This window comes from Schistocerca americana, chromosome 1 (genome assembly GCF_021461395.2).
Source record: "Schistocerca americana isolate TAMUIC-IGC-003095 chromosome 1, iqSchAmer2.1, whole genome shotgun sequence".
In the NCBI taxonomy this organism is placed as follows: Eukaryota; Metazoa; Arthropoda; class Insecta; order Orthoptera; family Acrididae; genus Schistocerca; species Schistocerca americana.
In genome coordinates this window covers 467,231,415-467,258,693 of record NC_060119.1, presented here as the reverse complement: position 1 = coordinate 467,258,693, position 27,279 = coordinate 467,231,415, and positions in this window count along the sequence as shown.

Sequence of the window (27,279 nt, the reverse complement as noted above, 5' to 3'; positions counted from 1 at the left end):
TGGAATAATTTGCTACGTTACAAAATAATTAAAGCTTGATAACACAATCTTAACACTTCATTATGTTCACATTATGTTTAATAAGTCACAGCTGCAAAATACTAACGCGAATTCTTTACAGACGAATGGAAAAACTAGTAGAAGCCGACCTTGGGGAAGATCAGTTTGGATTCCGTAGAAATGTTGGAATACGTGAGGCAATACTGACCCTACGACTTATCTTAGAAGCTAGATTAAGGAAGGGCAAACCTACGTTTCTAGCATTTGTAGACTTAGAGAAAGCTTTTGACAACGTTGACTGGAATACTCTCTTTCACATTCTGAAGGTGGCAGGGGTAAAATACAGGGAGCGAAAGGCTATTTACAATTTGTACAGAAACCAAATGGCAGTTATAAGAGTCGAGGGACATGGAAGGGAAGCAGTGGTTGGGAAGGGTGTGAGACAGGGTTGTAGTCTCTCCCCGATGTTATTCAATATGTATATTGAGGAAGCAGTGATGGAAACAAAAGAAAAATTCGGAGTAAGTATTAAAATCCATGGAGAAGAAATAAAAACTTTGAGGTTCGCCGATGACATTGTAATTCTGTCAGAGACAGCAAAGGACTTGGAAGAGCAGTTGAACGGAATGGATAGTGCCTTGAAAGGAGGATATAAGATGAACATCAACAAAAGCAAAACGAGGGTAATGGAATGCAGTCGAATTAAGTCGGGTGATGCTGAGGGAATTAGTTTCGGAAATGAGAAACTTAAAGTAGTAAAGGAGTTTTGCTATTTGGGGAGCAAAATAACTGATGATGGTCGAAGTAGAGAGGATATAAAATGTAGACTGGCAATGGCAAGGAAAGTGTTTCTGAAGAAGAGAAATTTGTTAACATCGAGTATAGATTTAAGTGTCAGGAAGTCATTTTTGAAAGTATTTGTATGGAGTGTAGCCATGTATGGAAGTTAAACGTGGACGATAAATAGTTTGGACAAGAAGAGAATAGAAGCTTTTGAAATGTGGTGCTACAGAAGAATGCTGAAGATTAGATGGGTAGATCATATAACTAATGAGGAAGTATTGAACAGGATTGGGGAGAAGAGAAGTTTGTGGCACAAACAGGGTAAAAATCGTAGAGGGAGATCAAGAGATGAATACACTAAGCAGATTCAGAAGGATGTAGGTTGCGGTAGGTACTGGGAGATGAAGAAGCTTGCACGGGATAGAGTAGCATGGAGAGCTGCATCAAACCAGTCTCAGGACTGAAGACCACAACAACAACATGTTCACATCCCCAGCAGATTCATAAATGCTTGAAACGCCGAATATAGCTTTTGTTATTTGCTTAACATCTGTAACTTCCATATTTTACCGGGATATTGAAAGAATTATTCATTTTTAACTGTAACAAATATTGTATTTAATGGCGTTCATAGTTTCTGAAAAGAGTGTTAAGTATTTAAGGGTTTGTTGATTTTTACAGATAACGCTTTTTGAGTCATCAGTCTTCCGACTGGTTTGATGTGCCCCTCCACAAATGCCTCTCCTGTGCCAAGCTCTTAATGCCAGAGTAGTGTTCGAAACTTTCGTTCTCAGTTATTTGCTGCATGTATTCCAGTCTCTTTCCCTACAGCATATACCCTCTAGGGCTCCCCCTATTACCATGAAAGTTATTCCACGATGTCTTAACAAATGTCATACCATCCGGTCCCTTTGTCTTGTCAGTGTTTTTCGTATATTCCTTCCGTCACCCATTCTGCGGATAAAATCCTCATTCCTTACCGTATCATTCCTCCTAATTTTCAGCATTCTTCTGTAGTATCACACGTCAAATGCTTCCATTCTCTTCGGTTCCGGTTATCTCACTGTCCATGTTTCACTACCATGCCATTCTGTGCCCCAAAGTACAGTCTCAGAAATTTCTTCCTCAAATGAAGGACTAAGTTTGATGTTAGTAGTCTTCTCTTGGCCGGTAACGCATTTTTTGCCAATGCTATTCTGCTTTTTATGCCCTCCTTGCTCCGTTCTCATTTTGGTGCCCAGATAGCACAATTCCTTAACTTCATCTACTTCGTGATCACCAATCCCGATGTTAAGTTTTTCACTGTTCTCCTCTCTGCTACTTCTCATTACTTTCGTCTTTCTTCGGTTTACGTTCAGTCCATATTCTGCACTCATTAGACTGTTCATTAGAATCAGCAGATGCTCCAATTCTTCATCACTTTCACTGAGGGTAGCAATCTCACCAGCGAATCTTGTCACTGATATCCTTTCGCCTTGAATTTTAATTCCACTCTTGAACCTTTCATTTTTTCGGTCATTGCGCCTTCGATGTATATATTGAACAGTAGAAGCAAAAGACTACAGCCTTTGTAATCTGAACACTTCGTTCTTAGTCTCCCACTCTTATCGTTCCTTCTCGGCTCTTGTAAGCAGTGTACTTTACCCGCCTTTCCCTATGACGTACCCCCATTTTTCTCAGAATTTCGAACATCCTGCTCCATTTGATATTGTCGAGCACTTTGTCCATGTCGAAAAATCCTTGATTTTTCTCTAGTCTTGCTTCCATTTTTAACCGCAACATAAGAACTGCCTCTCTAGTGTCTTTAGCTTTCCTGAAGCCAAACAATCTTCATCCAACACATCCTCAATTTTCTTTTCCATTCTTCTATATATTATTCTTTTCCGAAACTTGAATGCATCAGCTGTTAAGCTGACTGTGCGACAGTTCTACACTTGTCAGCGCTTGCAATCTTCGGAATTGTAGGGATATATGTTTTCCGAAAGTCATATGGTATATTGCCAGACTCATTCATTCTACTCACCGAAGTGAATAGTCGTTTTGTTGCCACTTCTTCGAATAATTTAGAAATTCTGATGGAACGGTATCCATCCCTTCTGCCTTATCCTATCGTAAGTCTCCAAAAGCTCTTTCAAATTCTGATTCTAGTACTGGACCCCTATCTCTTATACATCGACTCCTGTTTCTTCTATCACTGAGACAAGTTTTCCCCCTCATAGAAGCCTTGCGTACTCTTTCCACATGTCTGCTCTATCCTCTGGATTTAAAAGTGGAATTCCCATTGCACTCAATGTAACGACCCTTGCTTTTAATTTTATCGAAGGTTCTTTTGCCTCTCTTATATGCTGTGTCAGTCCTTCCGACAATAATTTATTTTTAGATATCTTCATATTTTTCATGCAGCCATCGTACCTGAATTTTTCTCAATTTTTTTTACTTTCTTCTTTCATCGATCAACAGAAGTATTTCTTCTGTTATTCCGGTTTCTTCGCAGTTACCTTCCATGTACCTTTGTTTTTCTTGCCAAATTCTGTGATTGCCCTTTTTAAGGATTTCCTGTCCTCTTCTACCGAAATGTCCTCTGATCCATACCTTATCGCAATACTTACGGCCTTACAGAACTTCCAGCGTTTCTCCTCATTCGATAGTACTTCTGTATCCCCTTGTCTGCGTATTGTTTCTTCCTGACTAGTCTCTTAAACTTCAGCAAACTCTTCATCACTACTAAATTGTGAACTGAGTCTATAGCCGCTCCAGTGTATGCCTTACGATCCTGTATCTGATTCTGGGGTCTGTGCCTGATAATGATGTAACCTAACTGAAATCTTACCGCATCTCCCTGCTTTTCCCAAGTGCACCTGTTCCTCGTGATTCTCCCTGTGATTGTTGACAGAATATTTGCTATCAGTAGCTGACATTTATTGTATAATTCAATTAGTCTTTCTCCTCTCTCTCGTACCTAGTATCAAATGCAAGTTCTCCTTTAACGCTTTCTTCTACTTCTTCCTCCACAGTCGCATTGCAGTCCTCCATGACTATTACATTTCCATTTCCCTTTACATACTGAATTAATCGTTCGATATCAGTATATATTTTCTCTGTCTCTTAATCTTCTGCTTGCGACATCGGCCTGTATATCTAAACTACTGTTGTCGATGTTGCTTTGCTGTCGATTCTAGTGAGGACAACCCTACCACTGAACTGTTCACAGTAACACACTCTCTGCCCTACCTTCCTGTTCATAATGAATCCTACTCCGGTTACACAATTTTCTGCTGCTGTTAATACTCATCTGTCAAGAAATCCTTGTCCTCTTCCCATTTCACTTCACTGACCGCCCACTATATCAAGACTGAGCCTAGCGTTTCCCTTTTCAGAATTTCTAGCTCCCCTGTCACATTGAAACTTCTGACATTCCACGCCCCGACTCGTACAACGTTATCCTTTCGTTGATTATTCGATCTTTTTTGTCGTCGCAATCCTCTCCCGGAGATCCGAATGGGGGACGAGTCCGGAATCTTTTGACAATGGAGAGATCATCATGACAGTTTTCAATTTTACGCCACATGTCCATTGGATACTCATTATGTGACTTTAATGTTCTGGTTTCCATCGCCTTCTGTATCCTTACGCCGTTGATCATTACTGATCCTTCCACCTTTAGGGACAGTTTTCGTCCCCAAGAGCAAGAGAGTGCCCTGAACATCCGTCCACTCCTCGGCGCTCTTTGGCAAAAGACCCTTGGCTGAATGAGGGTGACTTCTTATGCCGGAAGTCTTTTTATTCAAAATTTAAATGGCGGCGTGGTTAGAACCCGGAACGTTTTGATATCAGCCAAAAACGCTACCCTATTTTTGTGCTCTATCAACTTTTTTTCCTTTTTTCATTTTTATCGTTATTGCTCTCGGCACTTGGTTTGCGTGGCGTCACATGACACCCCTTCGTTGACTGTTGAAAACAGTGGCGGATCAGGGTTTTGTTTGCAGGGGCTTGACCCAACTGAGCGTGGGCTTTCTGAAGGTAAATATTAATATTCTAAAAAGCACACATAATTTTATTTTGCTTATTTAACGCACAGCGAGTCTTCTCGGATAACGCTTTGCAGATTCTTCAATGACTTCGACAGGTTCTAGGCAGGCTTCACCCAATTACCAGATATATCTCGATGAACTTTCCACAAAATACTGCCTTATGTTTTATAGCTGCACTGCATATTGTTCTATGTATTTTAAGTTTTACTCTTGCGCAAATCAGGTAAGTGATGACATGACATGATCGGACAATGGGTGGAAACAAATAATGCAAGGGAACCCTCAGCTTGATTCACTTCTGAATACTCTTTCACGGTTTTGAAAGATATTTTTGTTTGTTGACAGTGGTGCTGACGCTGTCCAGTGCTTTTTTTACGTCACTGTGGCTTATTATTGCGCAGAACACGCTAACAAAATATTACCGCAAAATTTACAATATGCTCTTGTGTCATCGCCTTGAATTCTTTCCAGCCAGCCTGCAAATGTTCTATCCCGTAGCGATTCTGCACGAAATTTCTAGGTATACTGTCCCTTTACTTTACATATGTTTAGCACTAAAACAACCGCAACTGATTTAACAAACACCACATTACCATCGGCACTACAAATATGTACTGAGCATGCTGCGCCGACCACGATGGCAAAGCGGTTCTAGGCGCTTCAGTCCGGAACCGCGCGACTACTACGGTCGCAGGCTCGAATCCTGCCTCGGGCATTGATGTATGTGATATCCTTAGGTTAGTTATGTTTTAGTAGTTCTAGGGGACTGATGACCTCAGATGTTAAGTCCCATAGTGCTCAGAGCCATTTGAACAATTTGAGCATGCAGCTGCAGATTTATTAATACTAGTGCGCATGATAAAACGGGTGCATAACAGTTCAGCCACAAAACAACACGGAAACGAAGACCGTGTGTTATAAATGTTTAGGTGATATAAATTTAAGAGCTACTAGACTATAGCAAATTAAATAGTGCTGTTTGCTGTATGTAGAATGGATCAAGTGCTTTTAATAATTCACACCAGCCAGTATATGCAAAATCTGGACACTAGACATGTACTCAAAACCACCAAATTTAGTGGGAAAAATCACTAACTTCGCAATATTGATACAGTCACCCACACCACACCAACCGAAAGATCAACGAGCTCAACGTAATAAATAGTCACAAACTCGATTAATCGTAGTTGTATGAATTTCATTAAGTACTACAAAACAATCAGAAAGATATACCTGCTGAACGTTGAGTCGACAACGATAAGTCACCATTATTTCCAGGTAACACTGGTTCATTTTCTCTCGATTCTACCTCTTCTTACTTCCTTTTCAATAAAAAAAAAAAAGGAACGAAGATCTCCTTGTCTATGTTTCGATGTCATTTTTTTAAATTCTGACAAATACAAACAATAGCGCACCTTGATTACAATTAAAAACCACTTAAATAGCGCATTCTATATGTCTGAGTCGACAAACCATACAACACTGCCCTATGTGTAAAGAAGCGCGGCGCGCGCACTCACCTACCGCACACTCGTATCGGGCGGGCGGGTGGCGGCGACAGTGGTGTGTGTGTGTGTGTAGCTGCGTTCCGAACGGGTGGCGCGCGATTTAAAAACTAATCACATAAGCACATTCTTAGAGAAGTGTAAGATTTTGAAACATACTACAACTACTGTAAATGGATTACGTAACAAGTGATGAAAATTTTAGTGTATGTAGTATAGTACTAAGGTAGTAGGATAACATCAAGTTGAATTTGAGATTTGTCATGGGTGAACACAAATGCTTTTTTTGGGAGGGGGGGGGGGAGGTCTTTGAGCCTCTAGGTCGCCCCCTCCCCCCTGAATTCGCTAGTGGTTGAAAACTTCACTCAGGTAATTTTTTTTTGTTTTGTTTTTTATTATTACTGAGTGCAGCCAGCCCTCTGACCATACACGCTGAGCTACTGTGCCAGCAAAGCCCCTAGACCACGGGTGCATCTACAGTGAACTGTTATATCAAAATACGCATATGTGTGAACTATAATACACGTGACGACGAAATACGTCACACCACAGAGCAGTTTCTTGCCCGTTATGCCACGTGGACATGGAATGTCATGCGCTGTGCTGGCAAAATTTACCTTCGCTTTTAGCACATCGCCTGGTCTGTTTTCTCTCCAAACAGTGACATGTGATACTTCGCTGCACTGCTCTTAGCAGGCCTGGATCTAGGGAGAGGGGGAGAGGGGTGGCAATCCGGGGTATCTGCCCTAAGTGGCAATTTCAGGAGACGCCAAATTCATATTCTTTAGGAAATGTTTCACAAAGAGCCTAGCAGCCAGCGCACGTTGGTCCACGATTATTCATATTATTTTGAAACGCAGTCCAACTGGTTTTTGAACATTTATGAACTCTTTCCAGAATGATTTCTGAACTAATCATTAGTTGCTTTTTGAATGTGTGCATATGGTACGTGATGTCTCTGCCAGGGGAATCGCCGTAGCATCTAGAAATAAAAAAGTTTCTTGCAGACGAAAGGGGACGGGGCTGCACGTGCTGAGCCGAATAAACCGGAACGTGTAAATGTCAATCGCTGTTTGTTTATGTGATTGACTGGATGTGAATGATCAGCGTTGTTATAGTTACTATCGAAATCCATAGATTCAGGCTACCAGAGTGGAAATAAACGACTAAGAAATAACAAGTAAGGAAAATTGCGTATTATCTTCTCGGTGTGTCCAAGAAAATGAAATTTGGACAGGAAGTTTATGCCTGAACGCTACATACTAAGGGCCAGTTGTGCAGTCGTCGGTTAGCAGCAGCCGCGGAAAACGCGTTGTACGAACACGTAATGACGCCTAACCAGAAAATAATTCCGGATAAGTGAACTGGTAATTCTGGCATGATTAGCGAAGTTGACTGGAGATTAAGTTTTGACAATGGCTGGAATAGTTACAGAATTAGTGATGACAGGATTTTTGGTTCGGACGAGGAATGAGAAGAAACGGGGACATCACACAAATTACATGGAAGTACATGACGATTCCAAATTCATATAAAAATTTCCTACTAGTACTTTCCGATCTCTTGCTTGATGAACTGGAGTGTATGAATGAAATGCATAACTATTTCCTAACATACAACTTTTTAATTATAGTAGGCCTAATAGGCATTTGCTACTAGTACTTCGTGAATTACACTCTGTCCTGTTATTTATGTAAATGAGGTACATAAAATTGACAATCTGAGCCGGAACAATCTCGCTTATTTATCGTGTATTAAAACTGCTCCGTCTTTGATGTGCTAGAAAGTGCCCCTTCTACTCCCCATGTTAATCAGAGCAACAGAATCGTCTCCCACTTACCATTGTTCCCATAAAATAAAAGACAAAATTGAAGAAATAAATAAATCGGCTTCTAAGATGAGAAGATGGCTGCACGAAGCAGGCGCAGCATTAAGCTTCACTGATACTTCTGATGCTATGATTTCAGGTATTTCGAACAATTCTTGCAATTTTGGCATCAAGATTAGAGTCTCAGATGATGGTCAACAGTGTTCATTGCAGGTATTAGCAGAAAGATGACGATGAGCTAGCATCTGCTGACTTACTGCAGACGGGTAGCAAAAACAAAGTCATACATCTAATGGACAAACGTACATGGCCGGCCCACAAAAAAAATTATCAGTCAACAAAGGTCATTCCTCAGCAAACAAGCTGTATTACTAAATGATAAGCAGCCAGATAACATAGAGTTCAGGTCCACTGAAAGCAACGATAGGCATTTGACGTATCACATGTGATTTGGAACAATGGCAAATCAGGAAAATATTAAAAGATCCTGTCTTGTTCATTCGAAAGCAAAAAATGCAATTTACTATACAGCTTGCAAGCCATACGGCAGCTTTTCTACATCAGCCTTGTGTAGGGAGGGACTCATTAATTGAAAAAAACTTCAGAAAAACTGTCTGAGCATGAAACATCACAAACACACAAAGAATGTTTTATAAAATGGAAACCCCGTCTGCAGCAAATGAAATCGTGTCAGGGTATCGATCACGAGACTGGGAGATTAATTCGCTCTGATAAAGAAAAATAGAGATTTTCTGCGTGTAGTAAAGGACGCTGTCATGTATCTTGCTTTTAGAGGCTCTAAAAAAACACCGAGTTATCCTCTGAAAATTTTCCTCAACCTAGTCAACCTTGTTAAGACCTTGCAAGGAACGAGGGAGAATACGATACAAAAGCGGATCGGAGAAGCTACACCTGTTTCAGAAAAGTTGGAAATCGAGACTCTCCTCAAAAGCAAACGAATTTGCAGAAAGACAAGGCAACATGACGAAATCTCCAAGGACGAATCAAGAACACTAGACACGACTAAGCTGTTTTCCAAAGATATTAAAGTAGCATTTTACAAAATTTTAACACTTATTGAAATAAAGGTAGAGAGTGCAGAGAGTCTACAAGAAAATTTCTCCTTCCTCAGGGGTTATACATTTTTAAATATGTCGACTGAGGATCTGGAGAAAAATAGCCAATCTAGCACGAAAATATTCGAAAGACTTGAAATTAGTTGATTTTTGCCTGGAACTCGCCGTATTCAAAAAGTTTGTAACCGAAATTAATGAAATATCAAGTGCGTTAGACCTGTTACAACATATGTGCAAGCGTGACTTGCTTTTCCTAACATTAGTACAGTTTTAAGGATACACTGCTCATTAGTGACGACATCTGCAAACTGCGAGCGAAGCTGCAGCAAATTGAAAATAATTAAAAGCTATCTGCGCTCAACAGTGAGTCAGGAACGTCTGTCTGGCCTCGCGACACTATCCATTGAAAATAAAATTGCCTATGAGGCGAACTTTTATGTGGTAATAGATTCTTTCGCGGAAGTAAAAGCATACCGTGTAAAACTGTAGCAAGACCAGGGAGAAGAAAATGCTGTGAGCTAATGACTGAAGAAATGCGTACTGTCTTGCTTGTTTCTTGTCTTTGTTGGTTTTTATGGCTTCAAATGGTTCAAATGGCTCTGAGCACTATGCGACTTAACTTCTGAGGTCATCAGTCGCCTAGAACTTAGAACTAATTAAACTTAACTAACCGAAGGACATCACACACATCCATGCCCGAGGCAGGATTCGAACCTGCGAGCGTAGCGGTCGCTTGGTTCCAGACTGTAGCGCCTAGAACGGCACGGCCACTCCGGTCGGCTGGTTTTTTTGTAATGTTTCTCAGATTTAATTTTATATCAAACAAGAGAAAAAGTTATTAGCTAACAGGCAATAAAGAGAGCAAATTTTCCGAAGAGTTCTTGCCCTTCCGGACACGAATAATCCCACCCAGAAATGTGACTTGAAAGGGGCCGAGACACCTCAAGACATTTTAATTTCTACTGTCCTGAATATAGGTTCAAGGCTTAATTACAAAATATACACGTTTGAATTCCACAGAGCGAAATACAGCGACGTGCGGTGAAGGAATGCTGTGTGAAGAGGCTTGGCAGTGCACTTTGCCACACTTAAGACCAAATAACATATCTTACACTTCCTCGAATATATATGTTTTGTATGTCAAACTCTTCAGAAAGATATATGTGCGCTGTAAAATGAACATATTTTTTAAAAATCGGTGGGGGGTGGGAGGGGGGCGCCTCTATCAAGCTTTTGCCGTGGTCCGAAATACTGTAGATCCGGGCCTCCCTGTCTTAGTGAGTATTGTCGAATATCATTTGAAAAAGTTCATCATTCCATTAGAAAAACTGCTTCAGTATTGTGGTAGATAAGAAAACCACGAGAATTATTTTGACAGTATTACACTCAATCGTTTGACTACGTTCACTAGTCCACAACATCGTTCAAATATCTCGGAGGGTTTGAACATTTTTGAAATGCACAGACCAGAGCAAATTTCCGGGTCTGGAATGAGGAAGTCGTTCTTATTACAGACTTTTTTTAAATGTGGCTCAATAATAATAACGATTTTTTCAGTCTGAGCTGAAAAATAATCTCGTTTATGTGACTTTTTGAAGTAGAAGTATTTTGTAGCTTCTTTTAAATGACGTATGTACCACACACTATTTTTCTTTAGTCGGTTTATCATCAGCGGAAAGTCATACAATAGCGGTGAAGGTTTATAGGAAATCTGTCTGCATTTTATGTTCAACAGTTAAAAATTGGGGGATGTATTGTAAGGTGCCTTCCCAAGGACGCCCCGAAACTGCAAGCACCAAAAGGAGCATCGAAAAATTTCACAATACGATTTTGCATGATGGGTGATTAAACGTTTAGAAAGTAAATGGTGCCAGAAATGGTAAATTTTACAAGCAGGTTTAACTACAAGAAATCTCTGCCCAAGATGAGTGTTAAATTCGTTGAATGGTGTTAAATGGCAAATGCGGAAACGGCATGTCTGGACCATTTTAAGAAGTATCCCACCGATTTTGCTAGCCGATTTATTACTCTGAATGAGACGTTAGTCCAAAAAAAGAAGCATCAGTCAAAGTTTTGGTTGAAAACCGATGGCTTTGCAGCAGAAAAGTTCACATCTGCTAGAAAGATTATCGTTACTGTTTTCCTGAGTAAAGGGAACTTTTATTTCTGAGAGTGCAGCAATAACTGGAGAGTCTTATGGACGCCTTCTGGACGTATGGGACGGACAGTTAGATGTTAAGAGACCAGTACTGTATAACAGTCATGTTTCGCGAGAACAATAATCCTGACCAGAAGGCTGCTCTAACATTGGGAAAAAAATGGGACATTTGGACGACGTAACATTGTAACATCGTTATTTGCATCTGACCCACTCTAACTTCTGTGTATGCACACATGTAGATAAATTAGTTAGTTTCACGTTCCATGGATCATTTTGAACGATAAATCGTAATGATATGGAACCAGTAATCTTATATTCATAAGAAAAAATAATTTGTAAATATGGCTACAGGCTGAACATTTATAGGTTGTTTACTTTCTTTATTTTATTCTTATTTTTTATTTTAGTTTCCTTAAATATACATGTGAGTTAGTAGTTCCTACCCACCACCTGTTACAATAACAGAAATGCTTCTGTGTAGTAGGAGGATCTGCCAAGGTGAAATTTTTCAGTTTGGTTTCAAATTTTACTTGCTGTCTGTCAGACATTTTATTTTACTGGGTAAGTGATCAAAAATGTTTGTGCTAAAGACAACCTTAACGTGGAATAACGAACGTCATTTTTCCTTCTGGTATTGTAATTATATGCATCATTGTTCCTTTTGAAGTGTAGTGGATTATTTACAACAGACTTCATGAGGGAATAAATATAATGTGAAGCAACAATCAGAATGCCCAATTTCTTAAACTGATACTCACCAAATGATCGTGGGTGACTACCTCATATTATACTTACAGCACGTTTTCAAGCAACGAAGATTTGCTTCCGTGAAGATGTGTTATCCCAGAACGTTATTACATATGACATTTTTAATGAAAATATGCAAAATATATTTGTTTACTGTTTTGTATGTCCCCAAGATTTAGAATAATTCAAAGTGCAAATGTGGCTGAAAGAGGTTGTTTTAGGAGTTCTAAAATGTCTCATCGAAAATAATATAAAATAAAAATTCAAATTCTTGCCGGCACATATTATGCACGTTATACTACCGCATATACTTGTTCAACCAATGTTATTGCTTGAAATAGTTCCTGCTGTTGCACTTACTTTCTGTAATCCTGGATATGCAGACACAAACCCCTGTAAAATTTACGGCGCAGCATTCAGTAACGCTGAATCAAACAAACGAATTCCGACAACGCACTACAAAAGCTAGGAAGCTATAATGAAGTAAGGCTGTGTGGCGTGAAAAACGTAACAAATAAAGTAATGTTGCCAATAATGCGCCGCCAAAATGATGGTGCTCTGTGATCTAGAGTTAAGAACTGTATTTCAGATGCCACAGTAAGGAACATTCAACCCATTTTTTGTTATTAGTTTTACATACAGCACAGTTTTAACGTACCCTGTGTTTTGATACCTGCCTTGTTTGGACAAACGCTTAACTATCCGATGTTCCCTGGATATTTACACAGTATTCAGCATCAAATGCCGGCAAAACCCACTTGAATTTCAAAAATTGTTAAGTGCCCCGTAACAGACTCGTATTAGGATGCAACTTCCCCGTCGTTTTGAAGACACATTACCAGCTCATTTTCTCGTGACTAGAAGTACCTTATCTGTATTCCTTCCTCGTGATAATTAACTGCAGACGAGATTTTAAAATTGCGTTTCCATTCATGGCATCGTTTAGTCCACCGCTTTCCTCGCTTCATTTACGTACAGCTGACTCAGATCACTTCCATACATAGTGCCCTAATGAAATTATTCGTTGCTTCCGATCACGCTCATATAAATTAGAAATTGCTAACAGTAGACTGACAGCTACAAAAAAACAGAATAAAGCAGTAATGAATTCTGTAGTAAAGGCTCGATAATAATAATACCGTTGTTCATACAGAAGGGTTGGAAGAGTACTGCCTGCGAAAAGAGTCACATAATATCATATGCCACAAGTTCGCAATTAAATGAATAACTAATCTGTGTGAAATCGTTAATAGCAATTTCAACAGTTTTACATGAATGTGGTGCTGTTGGATGCAGCATATCTACGATTTATAGGTAACATACTATTTCTGGACCCAAGGAAGAAACCGGCAAACGAACAGAATGCCCAGTAAAAGAAGGTACAGGGGATACGCAAAATAATGTGAACACTTGCGCTTACTTGGGAATGGTTTATTAATAAGGGATTGGACGTCCATTTGCCCGTAATACAGCTGCATTTCTGCCACTTTTCGATCAGAACCTCTTCTAACACCTGTCGTAAAGAGGGAGGCGGAAATCTGCTCCGGAAACTGCGCTCCAATACCGCCCAAAAGGGTTCGACAATGTTCAAGTCCGGGGACTGTGATGGCCAGGGAAGACGCTGCAGTTCAGTTGCATGCTCCTCATACTATGTGAATTGGCGCATTATCGTCCTGAAATGTGGCATCGTTGTCGGGAACAACATTTGAATCTTGGGGTGTACCCAAAATGCCACATGTGCCCAGCTGGGAACATCGGACTGATGTTCTTCCCAGCTGGACACACGAGGCAAAGGCCAGAATCGTTGGCTGTAATACGGCCTATGAGAGTAATGATGGGACCAGCAGAATATCATGATGTGGTTGTCCACACCATCACACACACACCTCCATGCTTAACCGTTTGAATCAAGCAATCAGGATTGTAGACAACTTTTGGCGTTCTACAGATGTAAAATGGCAAATGGCTCTGAGAACTATGGGAATTAACATTTGAGGTCATCAGTCCCCTAGACTTAGAACTACTTAAACCTAACTAACCTGAGGACATCACACACGTCCATGCCCGAGACAGGATTTGAACCTGCGACCGTAGCAGTCGCGCGGTTCCGAACTGAAGCGCCTAGAACCTCTCGGCCACAACGGCCGGCCCAGATGTAAACCCGGCCCGATGTTGGAAATAACGAAAATGTTGACTCGTCGGAGCATATGACGTGTTTTCACTGATCAGCCGTCTAGGATTTATGTTCATGACACCATACGCTTTTCTGCATTGCTTGTCGTCACTAACGGTTTCGGTATAGCAGCTCGTCCATGAATATTCGCTTAATGGAGTTCTCGGCGAACAGTGTCACGAAGATGGCTGTTGAGCTCTGCAGTCACTTTAGCCGCCGTAGTGTTGTGTTCTTTTGACACTATTCGTGTAAGCTTGCGACGATCTCTGTCGTTTAGGTTTGAATTGCCCGCTATTACGATTGAACGATGATGTCTTTCTGTTTTTTGTGTAGGCTATTATGACTATTGAAACAGTTGCTCATGAAACATTCAATAAGTTGGCTGTCTTGGTTACTGATGCTCCAGCTAATCGGGCCCCTGTAATCTGCCCTCTTTGGAACTCTGTTAGGTCTTTCATTGCATGTCGACTTCAGCCTCTGAATGCAAATACGAAGTGTGCACTACTCGTAAACAATCTGCACTGATGCCTAGTCCATACTGAAGACGCATACTCCAGCGTTCTGGCCTTTGCCACGTGTGTCCAGCTGGGAAGAACATCAGTGTGATGTTCCCCGCTGGGCACATGTGGCAAAAGCAAGAACGTTATATTTTACTTTCGACTTGAGCGTAGCTGCTCCTTATTCTGACTATTGCTTTTTATCAATGTAATTTTACGATTTAGCAACATCTCATTCTAATGAAGACACCCCTAGTAGATGTCGAAACCTAGTTTATGTGCAATAGGTCGGATGTTTAATCCTATGTTGAAAAAAAAGAAGAAAGAAGATTTAGAATTGAACGTCCCTTCGACAACGAGGCGATCGGAGCTGGAGCACAAGTTCGGATTGCTTTGTTAAGGCTGGGGAAGGAATTTGGCCATCCCTCCTCGAATGAGCGTTCTTGGCCTTTACCTGGAGCATCTGAGGGAAGCCACAAAAAATCGTGACAGCCGGAGGTGTATTTGAACCACAGTCCTCCCGAATACGTGTTGGTGCGCTGACCACTCTGCCTCATCACTTGATACATGTAGTGATGCAACAGAGTTGTGTAGATCATACTGAAGGCTGTTGTATAACTTGTGTGTTTGGGAAATTCTGTGGAACATTAACGTTTAACTGTTTTTGGTTGATGTCTTTATTACTACCTGATAAACCAGGTATTTTCTGTGTATTCATTTTGACAATTTTCTATTAGAAACAAAAACAAAAATTGAACTGTGTTTGTAGTGAAGAATCGCAAAAAAACTCATTTAACCTAATAGAATAAACACAGCAAGGCACACAAAATTGATTAAAAGGCACAAATATATTTTAAGTCCTCTGCTGCTCCCTTCTCAAGGGTCTTTAAGGAGTCCAAAAATTAAGATTACATTAGTTACACAAATAAACACAGCACTTCACTCATGAGGTGTGTAACAGTTTCGATATGGCAGCTTGGAGGTGGGGGCGGGGGGTGGGGGGTGGAGGGGAAGGGGGAATGTGAATTGGTGGTAAGAGAAGGGTTACCCCTTTGCTTAATGTCATCGGGTGATGGCAGTGGTGTCTATGGCAGGACATGTCACCTGTCTATGGCAGCAACAGGCAAGCATCTGAACTATTAACAGTCGAGAGATGGGGCAGCAGTTGACAAACAGTACTCAAAAAGCAGTTATCAATGTTGTGCCAAGTCTCTGGAGATGTCAATCGCTTGGTCTGGCGGTCTCCAGTCCTGCCTTTTTCGTCGGCAGCGGCGTTATGTTAAGGTCTGGGCCCTCGAGACTCTTGCATCAAACAGCCGTGTCCCCACGTGGTCACTTGGTATCAAGGACGAGCCTCCTTTACCTGCTGGTTGCAGGTGAGGCTCCCCTGCTGATGTACCGTATCACCTGAAATTCCTCTTCCTCTCCATTGGCATAACTGAAAGAGATGGTTGGTTTCTGTACACACCTCCACCACACGTGAGCTGCGCCAATGTAGTCACGTCAGTCGGCTGCTTACCCTGTAGCCTCGGAACTCGCAGGAGAAGATATTATCCGCTAATTATAATAATAAATCATCCAAAAGTGTAATTGCAAACAAATTAAGAACAATACACTAAATGACTATATAAATGGATTGTAAGCGAATGATTCTTAGCACTGACTTAATAAACTGTAAAAATTAATGTCGCCCGAGCCGATATTAAGTGCGGCATTGCTTTGGGAAGAGGCTGCAGCGGCCGAATTTCAGTTCCTACGCGTACTTCAACTGCGGCTTGTATTTCAGGGCTCAGGAGGTCTAATTTCCGCTATGTCATTCTGGTGATCGTGTTGCGGACTTCCCGTACTAGTCATTCCATTATTGCTTGTTTCCCCTGAGTTCCTGATCACCAACGTAAACTGGTTAGAATTTTGCATTTCCCTCCTGTTGCTATTTCTGGATTCTTGAGTCACCACCATACGTCCCCGTCTGCTTATTCCACTGAGGCTCTTTTAATCTTTGGCCATGAAATTGGTTTCCTGTCGCCCTGTTTCTATTTCTCTGTTGCCCGTGATTATTACCATCACATGCACCTTGGAAATTCCGTTTATTGTGTCTCTTTCGGTCCCTCGTATTTTATGCTTCCTTGACAAAGTCTAACTGTTGTATAGCGCTTCTGAAAGACCCTGTTGTGGCATTACATTTGACAATGAGCGGTTCCTGGCACTTCAAAGGCAGTTTCATATAGCAGTGTTACATTATCTCTTTATTACTATACGCTTGTTCCGTGTAATGAGTCTTGTTTATAAGCGTCTCGAAAAACTTTACCAGACTGCGCTTCGTAATCCTTCCCTAACATATTCTCCTGTTTAATCCTATCTTGGGTGTCCTGTGGCCAGTAGGCCTTTAGGAAAGTCACGCGCGTCTCCCCCCCTCGAAGTTTCGAGTCCTCCCTCGGATATGGATGTGTGTGTTGTCCTTAGCGGAAGTTACTTTAAGTTAAAGTACTGCGTAAGCTTAGGGATCGATGACCTCAGCAGTTTGGTCCCATAAGACCTTACCACAAATTTCCAACTATGAAAGTCTCTCTGAATTCGCTGTGGTTGCGGCAGTTTACTGCAACGCTTTGCATATGTTATTGAACCATGTCGACACGGTAGCTCAGAGTGTTCGGTCAGAGAGCCGGTTCGCCTCTGTAATAAAAAACTGAGTGGAAGGCTCAACCACAGAACTTGAACAAGGATGTCTTGCGACGTCCGCAACGACCGAACACAACGATAAAAAAAAAAAAAACTTCAAGGTATCCACAGACAAATTTCTATTTGTATAATAGTGGCCATGACTCGGGTACAGAGCAATCCATGTCTTGGGATGTAATGAATTGTCGCTTACTTTATAAACCAGAAAATTTTGAACTGAGGGAATCTCAAACTTCAGGGGCGCGCACACGCGCCAAGATTTCAGTCCGACCGATCGCTGAATGATGATGTTCGTCTCGTGTCATCAGAGTCATGTAGTAATGTGCCGTACGTCGGAGTCGGGCACTATTGTGGTCCAGCTCGGTATTCTGACTGCGAGCGCTCCGCCAAGCGCCGTACCGGGACCCCGTTAAGCGGGAACTGCTGCCGTCTTTGATATTCCTGGTTCCCAACGAATTCACGGCGACGTACTGTTGCTTCTGGTTGAATTCCTACACGAGCGACCCGTTCGCACATTTGTCTCACCTCATGCGCCAGCCCATTCTGCATTCGACGTGTTTGCTCGTCTTAGATTCCTAACATTTCTTCCTGTGTGTTTTCAATTACTCTCTGTCCCTGTTTTTCAAGAACAGAAACAGCCTTCTTGGTGGCGCTCGCTTCGACCTTTGCCAGCGCTGCCTGATCTCGGGCAATTTGGGCATTTTTTGTGCATCTCGTTCTACTAACCTGTTTGTCCGAGTCTGCTTTTACATCCTTAGTTTCATTCCTGACCTGATTTACGTTTTCGACAAACTCATCCGCCCTCCTTTGAATTTCCTTAATTTGTTTCGTGGCTTCGTCCTGCCTATTTTTCTCCTTGTCTTGTCTCTTCTGAATTTTCCTAATTTTGTTAATGAGGCTGTCCTGTCTTTGGTCTTCTTCTTATCGTTTCCTTTCCTTCCTCTGTTTTTTCGTCCTACTATTGTCTCTTCTCAACCTATTGCATAAATTGAACGATCCATTCTAACTGCGCACTTCCAGTAACGTGCCTGGACTAGATCCACGCGACTCAACTGCTCTTTGACATCTTTTCCGCGAAATCGGACTGTTACTTTTCCTGATTGCACCTCTTTCCTTTGCCGCCTCGGCATCGTTTTCCCATTCATTTCCTGAGTGAAATAAACTATCGCCATTACAGAACTCTGCATTTGACACTTGTGCCCTGTTTGCAGACTGATTTAAATATACTTCTTCCAACGTTTATCTTGTTCTGCATCAATGGCTAGCTCGTGTTCCATTTTGGACGACGTTAGTGCACAGCCTTCTCACTATACAAACGAGCTTTGCTTCTTAAGCATTCAAATCGATGCTACTTCCGGATGTTTACGATTCTTACGCATCATCCGCCGCAACTCTACTCTGATCTTCTTTTAAATAACACACACATTTCTGCCTAAGCTCATGAAACAAAACCTACCCTAAAATATCATACACATTACCATAATCAAATTTCTTTCACAAAAGCTTGCAGAACACTATTAGCAACCACGCAACTTCAGACAACAAATGACGCAGAAGTCACTGACAAGACACACTGAGAAACAACAAAAGAAAAAAAAAGTAAATAACACAAACAACAGTTAGACGGGAAAAATGAGAATGACATATCAGAAATTGTTGAGATGTAACGCTTAGCGCCAAACCCGTGTCTAAATGTATTCAGTGCGCCATAGTCTCACTTCGAATAAAAAAGAAAACCACGCACCTGTTCCGCATGGTAATGCACTAGCTACTTCAGAAAAGTGCCATGATTCGAGATACTGGCCAAGGGACGCCAATTGCAAGGTGTCGTTTGCTGTAATCAGAAATACCTGTCTGAGTGCCGTTACATGTTTCTATCTTTACAGAACGAAAAATATTAACTTGTCAACAACCTTCAAATCTTGTGCTGCTCACATGAGTCTTCCGCATGAATTAGTAAATTTACGCATGGCACTTTCGTTGTCCTATGCTCGTAATCACTTTCAGATGTCAAATTAATCATCAAATTGACTAATTTAATAATTTTGAAACTTAAATTAGTGGTGTACTCATGTACCACCACAATAAAATAAAAACAGGGAATAGTAGAAGGAATATGAATGAGAACAGTGGCGTATTTAGGTTTAGAAAATAATGACAAGTTTTATTAAATCTTGACTGACTGAGCCGTGGTGCGCCTTTTCTGGCACACCAGCCCTTTGGCGCGACACTATCGATTACCCAGCTGCACTACGATCTTTGCCCCTGTTGTGATCTCGCCGGTGTTTTCGCGCTCGTGGCAGTTGATGGGACTCGCTACGAGGCGCAAGGACGTGCTTGCGTGGACGAAAGAGGAAAACACGCGGGCTCGGCCAGCTGCGGCACGGCGGGTCTGCCTCGTAAGGCGGTCGCGAGTTTGTGGTGGACCTGCCTAATGTCAACTCCTGGCGCTGTTCGTCTCATTGCTTTGGTGCCTGTTTTCTCGGAGTGACCCATTCCTGGAGACCATCTCGAAAAACGCTCTCCATCGAAGGTGTAAGTGATTTTGGTTCCTTCGTTTCGTTGAACGATTTGCGCTGCAGCGAGTGTACTTGTTGCTTGGTTGCCCTAATGTACGTGTTGTTGAAGTAAGAGCAGCCGGCAGAGTGTGTAACCGCTTGGAGACTACCAGCTACTATTTCTTTTTAAAAATCCGGTGGTTGGATTACTATTAGGAAGCTGATTAGCTCGAAGGTGTATGTTATATTTTTTTTATTTGGAGGGGGGGGGGGGGGGAGGACATTATCCAGAATGTCTGTATGAGACTTTCAGTGTATTTTAATTGCCATGAAATCAACGTACCTTGTATATTGCTGTAAAATTTGGGTCACTTTTATTGAAAGCGCTTAGTTATTAGTAAAGCTAGTCATTTGTACGTAAGTCCTTTATATAAGTGCATTTATTTGAAACCACTCACTGAGTATTAGTAAAAGACCCGTTGGTTTTTCATTTATGTGTTGTTTATTGATCTCTTAAAATATATTAATTGATGTTTGGTTGGTGTTTGCCATGTCTTCTGCGGTCTCTTTGTGTTCCAGTTTTCTGCAAGTTTGGGTGTGTGGGAGCGACGCCTCGTTCCGCTTCGGTGCACAGAAGCTGTGACGTGTCGTCTAATGGGAAGTGACTCCCGGTTGGGCCCCAGGTTTTAGGCGTTGTTTTGGACGGCTGCTCTGCTGCTTCCGGAATTTTAAGTCAAGTCACCTTTTGCCAAGGGCAGCCTGGCGTCACTGCCCATTGGTAACCATTTAAAGTGTTTCACATATATTTAAGAAAAACAAGTTTTTTATTTGCTTGGGATGAATTTTATTACATTTTAAAGTTCGTGCCGCTCGAGTTATTTGGGCTCTTAATGAACTGGTTTGCGGTTCATAAATCACTTTCATATTACAAATTTTTGCTCATTTAAATAAATTATCTGTACCACATTTTTTAAAATCACTTACTGATTGTAATTTATTGTTCTTTTAAGTACTGAAATTTCTGTGGCTCATCTCTTTAAATCAGTTTTGTAATAGTAATTTGTTGCCTTGCTTGAGAAGCAAGGTATCTGTGACATTTTGGTATTGTCTTAAGAAGGGCCATGTGTTAATTGTCTCTTTGCTGTTTTATAAATATTGTCTTCGAATAAATTGTTAATTTATTGATTTGGTAGTTGTTGTGTTTAAGGAATGACATTATAGGGGCCTTGACCTTCCATGCTAAGTGTACCCCTTATCCCGACTTCCTCAGTCACACTAACAACAACTTTCTGGAGAACCAGCTGGTAAATCTTACACAACAATGTCAAACACAAATCAGGTAAGGAATGGTGTTCGATAGGCAAAGCATACACTGGGGTGGAAGCTATACTAATTCTCCCCTGAATTAATCTCTTTTACAAGACAATATGGCTTTGTTTACATGAATGCACTGTGAGGCCCACCCCTATTCAAATGGATTCAAATACGATCAACAATACCACGAACTGTGATCCACCTGAGAACAGTCAGCTGTGAATATCATTTAACTACCCTTTCGCCTTGATTTAGGCGGCAGCAACAAGCGGTGCGCTCTGGGCGAGGAGCGGTCGCTGCGGCAACTATGTGCTGACGCGTCCACGAAAATATGCAAACTGCACGGCCAGGCGTGCTGATTATCGGAACGCGGGAAACTTCCTTCTCAGAGCCCTGAAATCCCGGCAGATTTCACAGGTCTGGCAGAACCAATTTGACTCAAAGATACGACGGTGCATGCTGGAATTGTTAATCCTCAGACAGCCTATTCAGAAAGAATTAACATGTCCACCAAGCTTCAATACGGGAGCCGAATTAGCAAAACGTAACCTCCCCAAAATTGCGCAAACCAATCGAACTCTCCTGTATTCACTGATCCTCCCCTCTTGACTATTCTGTTTCCTTAGAAGCCGATCCAGACATAGCACCAGCGTTCCCACGCCGGGAGACCAGGCCCCAATTTTGCATATCCTGAAATGAGCCAATCAGTGACTCCAAAGCTCTTTTGTCTGAAAAAAGAAGATTTTACACTAGAGAGGCATCGTTCTCACGGTATGGCCACGTTTCGGCAAAATAACATCTATCTAGACAGGTTCAAATGGCTCCAAGCACTTTGGGACTTAACATCTGATGTCATCAGTCCCCTAGACTTAGAACTACTTAAACCTAACTAACGTAAGGACATCACACTCATCCATGCCCGAGGCAGGATTCGAACCTGCGACCGTTACAGCAACGCGGTTCCGGACTGAAGCGCCTAGAACCGCTATCTAGACAGGACCACAGTCCCTCATTTACAGAGTGATCTAATCTTTCCAGGCCAAACATTTCCAAACTCTGAAACAAGTCTGCTAAGCTTCGCAGATAGTTGATAGTTGTGTATGTTGTTTCTACTCACTAAAAGAACCTGGCAACTTCCTAGTGTCAGAAAGAGTGGGGCGGGGGGGTTACAGTCCTACCTCCGCTAGATACCTACACCAGCCCCTCTGTCGTCCCAGCTTCAAACATGTGAATACACAGAGTTTTATGACCTTCCCACAAAAGCTCAGTTTACAGCAGTCTCAATCTTTTAACCACCCAGCCGTCTTCCATGACGGACTGGCGGCTAGCCAGGATAAAATGTTTTGTTAACTGGCGCCCTTACGTCCGACCCTAAGCAGAAGCAAGAGACAGCTTCAACCAGAAGTCCCTCTGCAGATAAGAACCACTGAATGGGGTTTCCCAAAATCACTCGCAGGGCCAGGTCGCTGCGCTTAGTAGTTATGGCCCCCAATTGATCTCGTTTCCTTGATTGCATCCTCTGTGGCCCCTCAGGTGCAAGCTCTCTACAGGTTACACATGCAGTTACAAGAAGATTCTGCCCACAATTTCCTCATGTAAAAAAAGTCATTAACCTCACATAGCAAATGTACCAGAGAACACCGAGCTCATTCACTAAAATATGAATGTTAATCTGACTGACGATGTTTTTGAAGTAAGAGACTGGCGTGCCACCCCTCAGTTTTAATTTCGTGCCCGATCGGAGCTTGAAAAAAAAGATAGCACTAGGTCATTGAGCTACACGAAATTATTATTATTATTAGCTACTTATCGACGTCACTCCAACTTAGACATTTGTCATTGCATGGGACCAACTTTCCAATATCCTCGTCATAGAAAGAAGCCGTCTGTGCATTGCGCCAATTCCTTGTGCTGGTCTTCAGCTCGTCGTCAGTGTGAAAACGCTGTCCTCGTAGCCAGCGGTTCATGTGGGCAAAGAGGTGAAAATCAGAGAGACTGGGTGGTCAAACACTTCCCAGCGAAAACGCTGCAGGAGCGTAATTTTGCATCTGCAGTGTGTGGCCGAGAACTGTCATGAAGAACAAACCACATAACAGTTGCGTTATGTGGTTGCATGAAATTAGGCAGATCCTCTTAAGAGGCACTCCACACTTGGCGGACACTCGAGTGTTCTGGGCATCTTTATGTGCTCACTGTGCGCTCAGAACTGAGAAATGCGACGTGGCGCGATCCAGGGGCGTACTAGAGACACTACTCAACACATCTGCGCAACGCTTCTTCAGATTTTCGCTGTGGTTTTAATTTCGCGACCGACAGCAGCTTAAAAAAAAAAATAGCCCTCTTGTTATACATCGATGTCAGACGTGACAAGACAAAGCGCATCTGTAAAATGTGAAAAATAATGCACGCTTAATTCAATTCCAGCAGCTTTCAGTCACTGGTACTAGGTTTTGTTAAAGGCGAGATTAATAGGGAAATAGGGCCGTTTGAACTGGAAAGGTGAAAGTCTGTGACTATCCACTTTGTCAAGATCCACATCCAAGTAATATTGCGCACTCGATCAAAATATTTTTGTGACTGGTTATTCATTGTCTTGTTCCGTTGCAAAGTTGGGGTGTGTCTAAAATTCCCAATAAAATGATAGGTGCACCTACTTTTAGAATTAATTTATCCGATTGAGTTAGAGGCGGGATCAAATGTAAACATTATTTCGCTCTTGATTCAGACGGTAGTTATTTTGAACGGTCCATAAAAGGCGGCAACAACCATAGCTGGCTTCTCGCAAATACTCTGTATTGGTTGACGCATTTATAATGAAATTTATAGGTAAAGGAAGTCCAAAATTTGTTACAGATTTTCTTGATAGCATTCTCGTCATTTAAATGTTAAGAACTGTAGCCAGATATCTTGAGCCACGCTTTTGTAATAATTTTGTCTAAGGTGCATCGGGTCAGTAATTGCACAAAACGAAATAATGACAGTAAATAAGTGTCTCAGTGATTTTGGCATACAGCATATCACAGTTTCTGATTGCGCGCGTGAGAATCGTCTTCTGGAAGGCACGTGAGTTCGCATGCTCCTTAAGATATCATGTCTCCTAACTTCACTGGATGGCAACAGTATCCTTTTCACAGATTATGGTAATAATAATTTCTTGTGTTCAATGTCCTAGTCCAAGTTTTTCAAGTGTACGCCACTTTGGCGACTTGCGGTCTCCCTATAAAATTACGCAACCGTGAGAAAGCAATCTACATTTTAACATGAAATCGGAAACACACGTCACTTTTACGAATCTCCACAGCACTGAAAAGTGATTGCTAGATTAACAAGTGATAAATATCTGAAGAGCACCTGGGATTCTATCCAGTGACTTTTCTCTTACCAGCCATGGGCTATACCATAGGACTACCACGTCCACACGTGGTATCGTTACCGGTAAATGAGACTGACAAATCTACACATCACTGAGAAGTCAGTTTAAGGTTAAAATACAGAATGAAAAGTCTGTGTGTCACGAAACAAGCACTGTATTATTTGAGAGATACAGTGGCGAGCGCATGTGCCGTGACGTACCCCAGTTCGCTGATAATAGCGCCACGTCATCATAATGAGCCAGTGCGTAGCATAAAAGTATTGCACCAAAAACTAAGGATGAAATTAAAAATTAGAATAGCTTTTACAAATTTTATCAAAATAGGCTTCGGTATATTAATGTTTCAGTTGTTCAGTCTCAGCGTGACCAGATGAATATCATTCCCTAAATATAGGCATAAAAAGTGGCGCTAAATAATAAAGCTATATAACCAAAAATCAGTCATAATGTGCAAATGTGTGTCAAAAATAACTGTTGCAAGTCAACTTGATCGTAACAAAATTTGGTCAGAATTCACGTTTTTAAGAAAAATAGAAGGCGCTAAATATTAGACTTGGGAAGATGAAAATTGGTATGAAGCGTCAGTTTCGTATGAAAACATTAACTATGGGACCCTACTAAGCTCTAATAGTTTTCAAGCAATTTACTGAAAACTAGATTTGTAACAAAAACGTCATTTGTAATACATTAAGTATCAGTTTTATTAATGGTAGACAGTTCTGACTATAGCCTTTGGTTACATCTATTAAATAATAAAGATATAACAAGTTTCAAGACTTCGATTCAAATACCGATCAATTCAACATCTCTTAAAGATGTAGTTCAGAGGTCATGTTCCACTGTCAGTTCCGTTCTCAAAATTCTAGACGGCAAAGTTTAAATGCAGGCGAGCTAAAACTTTTTCTGCAATTAAAGCCCACTTAGCTCATTTCATATAAAAATTACGAACATTCTAAACTGATACTCAACAGTGTTATACACTAAAGAGCCAAAGAAATTAGTACACTTGCCTAATAGGGTGTAGGTTTCCCGCAAGCACGCAGAAGTACCGGAACATGACGTGGCGTGGGCTCTAGTAATGTCTGAATTAGTGACACCGTGAATCCTGCAGGGCCGTCCATAAATCCATAAGAGTACTAGGGGGTGAAGATCTCTTCTGAACAACACGCTGCAAGGCATCCCAGATATGCTCAATAATGTTCATGACTGGGAAGCTTGGTGGGCAGCGGCAGTATTCAAACTCAGAAAAGTGTTCCTGAAGCCAATCTGCAGCAATTCTGGAATCGTGGAGTGTCGCATTGTCCTGCTGGAATTGGCCAAGTCCGTCAGCATGCACAACTGACATGAAATGATGCAGGTGATCAGACAAAATGCTTTAGTACGTGTTACCTGCTAGAATCGTATCTAGATGTGTCAGGTGTTCCGTATCACTCCAACTGCACTCGCCACGCACCATTACAGAGCCTCCATCAGCTTGAACAGTCCACTGCTGATATGCAGTGTCCATGGATTCGTGAGGTTGTCTCCATACCCGTACACATCCATCCGCTCGATACAACTTAAAAGGGGACTCGTACGACTATAAGCCAATATCGATGATGTTTCGTTGATTTTTTCGCACGCTGCCACTTTTTGATGGCCCAGCATTGAAATCAGCAGCAATGTGCGAAAGGGTTACCCATATCACTGACCTCAATTTTCAGTAGGATTTGGAGCACATACTGTACTCAAACAATATGAATCACCTTGAAGAACATGACTTATTGATACATAACCAACACGGATTCAGAAAATATCGTTCTTGTGCAACTAGCTCTTTATTCCCATGAATTAATGAGTGCTGTCGACAAGGGATCTCAAATCGATTCCATATTCCTAGATTTCCAGAAGGCTTTTGATACCGTTCCTCACAAGCGACTATTAATCAAACTGCAATGCATATGGAGTATCGTCTCAGTTGTGTGACGGGATTCATGATTTCCTCTCAGAGAGGTCACAGTTCGTAGTGATAGACGGTAAATCATCGAGTAGAACAGAAGTGATATCTGGCGTTCCGCAAGGTAGTGTCATAGCCCCTCTGCTGTTCCTGATTTACATAAATGACCTAGGTGATAATCTGGGCAGCCCCCTTAGATTGTTTGCAGATGACGCTGTAATTTACCGTCTACTAAAATCATCAGACGATCAATTCCAATTACAAAATCATCTAGTGAGAATTGTGCGTTGCGGAAAGTGACAATTGGCACTAAACAAAGAAAAGTGCGAGGTCATCCACATGGGTAAAAAAAGAATTCCGATAAATTTTGGGTATACGATAAATCGCACAAATCTAAGGGCTGTCAATTCGACTAAATACCTATGAATTACAATTACAAGCAACTTAAATTGGAAAGACCCCATAGATAATATTGTGGGGAAGGTGAAACAAAGACCGCGCTTTGTTGGCAGAACACTTACAAGATGTGACAAACCCACTAAAGAGACAGCCTACATTACTCTTGTCCGTGCTCTGCTGGAATATTGCTGGCGGTGTGGGATCCTTACCAGGTAGGATTGACGGAGGACATCGAAAAGGTGCAAAGAAGGGCAGCTCGTTTCGTGTTATCGCGCAGTA